Raw genomic sequence first — 3,438 nt, 5'->3', positions numbered from 1 at the left:
GTCGGTTATATATCTTTATAGGACACGGCTGAATTTCTCCAGTGTCACGTTTTTACTTCAACCACGACGTCTGCAGACTTTCGTGTTTTACTTGAGGGAAACTATACAGGATTTATGACACAGTTTTCCAGTATAACTATCAACAGAACTGGAGTGAATCAAAAGTTGAGGAGGACTTGATGGGGCCAAGCGCCCACTGCAATGGCTGTGACAGCAGCGTACTCTTGTTTCACTGACGGAAAGGAGAGGAGAGTGCCAGAGGCTTTCAAATTGTTACTTTCCACTCACACACCACTTATGCCATTAGTATTCTGTGATTAGTAAGGGATTGCTTAAGTGGGATGTGGGTGGGAGGGAAGGTTGAGAATCACTGCTCTAGACCCAATTGTTACCGAAATATTTTGCTTGAGAAAAATTCTCATTGGCCCATTTCCTTTGGAGTTATGAAACCGTGCACATAACGAGTCAATGAGGGACAATTAAAACAGTGGTTTTCAAACTTTTTCTTCCCACTCACACCCCACCTTAAGCAATCCCTTATTAATCACAGAGCCCTGATGGCATAGGGAATACTTAAAGTGGTATGTGAGTGGAAAGAACTACTGCTCTAGAAGATCTCTCCTCAATCTCTTATGCTCTAGAGCAGTAGTTTTCAAGTGGAAATGCACTGTCATTCGGGGCCCCAAACAGTCCTTCCAAGTGAAGCAACATTTCATTGTGAATCTCCAGGGGTCACCTACTGCATCCCATTGTGGGCTCCTCTACATTGGAGTGACTGGATGCAGGCTGGGAGATCAATCCATGACATACTGAATCTCCCCAAACTCTTCATGATGAGCTTTCTACGTGATTGCTCTACTGTAATGTTAGAATTGGTCTCACTTCCTTGCATCTATAATTGATGTTCACATTGCTTGTTTGCAGGAGTATTGATACTGCATTAGACATGGCAGAATCTAACACATAGAATTAGACTGGGCATTATATTCGTATGAATGATAGCATGGGCTTGATGGGCTGTGTTGCGCTATCAATAACTCCAAAGACTAGACGTTTTCTGACTGATAGGCCTTTATTACCATAAACTGAAGGCACGTCTCATGTTGCTGACCCAAGACCCAAGCTTGTTCTGGAAGAGGGATTATGGTGCTGTAATGGCATTGCGCTAACTGCTCCACCAACCATTGCCTTGTCTCATCAGGCATGACTTTGTCCACTTGTGGACCATTCTGACCCCTTTACATGCAAGGGTATCAAAGCTGAAGATTGTGATGAGGACATTGCCCCTGGGTATCTATAATCCTCGTATGAGTCGATCGACTTCCATGGACACCAACGGCCTTTTATGGAGCGAGGTCTAACATCCAGACAGAGGGTGTTTCCCTGGAGATCAATGGGCTTTACTTTCCTCTTGCTGTCTGAGGCCACTCCTGGTCACATGCTACATGGGCATCAGCCGTCACCATCACACCTTTTGTTGAATTCACACCTGGAGAATTGACTGTAATTTAAATTTAAATTTAGATGTACAGCACGGTTACAGACCTTTCCAGCCCATGAGCCTGTGCCGCCCAATTACACCCAATTAACCGACAAACCCCCCCCCACCCCCATATATGTTCTTGGAGGGTGGGAAGAAGGTGGAGCACCTGGAGGAAACTCATGCAGACATGGGGAGAATATTCAAACTCCTTAAAGACAGCACGGGATCCAAACTAGGCTGCCGGGCACCAATACAGTAATGTGCTAACCGCTATACTAACAGTGCTGCCCCCACCCCCCAATCCCCCACCACCCCAAGCGAAATAAGGACATGAGCAATCCTTGGCTTATATATGCACAATGTAAGGTAATTCCCATCATGACCCATCAATACCCATTATTACCCGTCAAAACACATCTATATCAATATCCATTATTACCCATCAATACCCATCAAAACCCATCAATGCCCATCAAAATACCTAACAAATACCTAACAAAACCATCTACTTGAACCTGCAAATCATGCAAAAATGTCCATACAGTTTCTGTGCACTTTTCGCAAAGGGATTGTAAAGCTTTGACAAAACCTCTTTGATTTTGAGAAAAAAATGAATGAGGATAAGCCACATCCTTCCACCAGAAACTACTACCCATACATTTCTATATAAATTTAATATCAAGTCAAATTTATTGACATTTAATTATACAAGTACATCTTGATGAAACAGCGTTCTCCGGTCCCTGGTGCAAAACACTCAGACACTCAACCAGACATAACACACATGCAGGACAAGTGGATGGCTGACAACTAAAGCAGCTCCCACACCAGGCTTGCCTCACGTGGAGGGTGGCTAGACACCCTGCAGGATGGAAAACAAGACCTTTCAAAGAGCGGACAAACCCTCTTGTAGGGTCAATGGCCACCTAACAAACTTGTGCCATGAAGCGTGGAAAGGGAATCCCTTGCTCAGAGCTTGGTCTGGCCGTTCACTGCAATAGAACTTTCCCCAGCCATCATAGACCTCACCATGCCGCTGGATCTGTGAGGGGATGTCAAGAGGGTGGGTCTGAACCTGTGCAACCCCCTCCCCCATCTAAATCCATTTATACACATGCTGCTCCTTTCTGAGGAGTGGGGTATCATCAAATCAAACCACACAAACTGACTGAAAGGAACCATCACCATCCTATGGGATGGAGAGCTAGACACACACACACACACACACACACACACACACACACACACACACACACACACAAATAAATAAATATTGTTTCATGAATACGAAGGTCTCGGATGGTTAGTGTGAGCAGTTCCTTTGGTCATTCAGCATTTTCACTGCCTGAGGGAAAAGCTGTTCTCCCAACCTGGTGGTGCTGGCTCTGATACTCCTGCATCTCTTCCCCGATGAGAGTAGCTGAAAGATGCTGTGTGCAGAGTGGAAGGGTTCCTCAATGATTTTGCTCGCCCTCTTCAGACAACGATCCCGCTGGATCACGTTGATTGGAGGGGGGATGGAGATTCCACTGATCCCCCCCCCGCCACTCTTATGGTCCAGTGGATTGACCTCCAATCCACTTCTCTGCAGCAGCTGTTCCAAGCTGTGATGCAGCCGCCCAGGACCCTCTCTCGATAGAGCTCCTGTAGAAGGTTGATGTATTGGTGCCCTGGTAGCCTTGCCTGCTTCTCAGGAAGTGTAGTCACTGCTGTGCCTTCCTGACAAGTGAGGAGATGTCGCGTGATATCACCAGATCTCAGGATGGCATCATCCTGAACTCACATCTGTACATTGTCACTTCTCTCAGCTGCTCTTACTGAATCTTCGCTGTCTCAGGGTGAGTCAGAACAAACGATATGAATTTTCAGTATAATAATGCTGATTGGTTTGTAAAGGTATTGATGCGAGCTATGATTATAGGCTCATGTGCGGAAATTCACGGCATTCAATAGGC

The 3,438-nt window shown here is 45.7% G+C and overlaps 1 long non-coding RNA gene across 1 annotated transcript; it reads right to left on the bottom strand.

Moving 5' to 3' along the window:
* Nucleotides 1-1,053: 1,053 nt before the first annotated feature.
* On the bottom strand, nucleotides 1,054-1,757 carry LOC138752428 (uncharacterized). The gene is made up of 2 exons (XR_011350631.1): nucleotides 1,650-1,757; nucleotides 1,054-1,501 (listed from the first exon to the last, which is right to left on the bottom strand). It is a non-coding gene; the product is annotated as an uncharacterized lncRNA (long non-coding RNA).
* Nucleotides 1,758-3,438: the final 1,681 nt, after the last annotated feature.

This window comes from Narcine bancroftii, chromosome 2, assembly GCF_036971445.1.
Source record: "Narcine bancroftii isolate sNarBan1 chromosome 2, sNarBan1.hap1, whole genome shotgun sequence".
Lineage (NCBI taxonomy): Eukaryota > Metazoa > Chordata > Chondrichthyes > Torpediniformes > Narcinidae > Narcine > Narcine bancroftii.
This window is presented reverse-complemented; position numbering and strand designations above follow the sequence as displayed.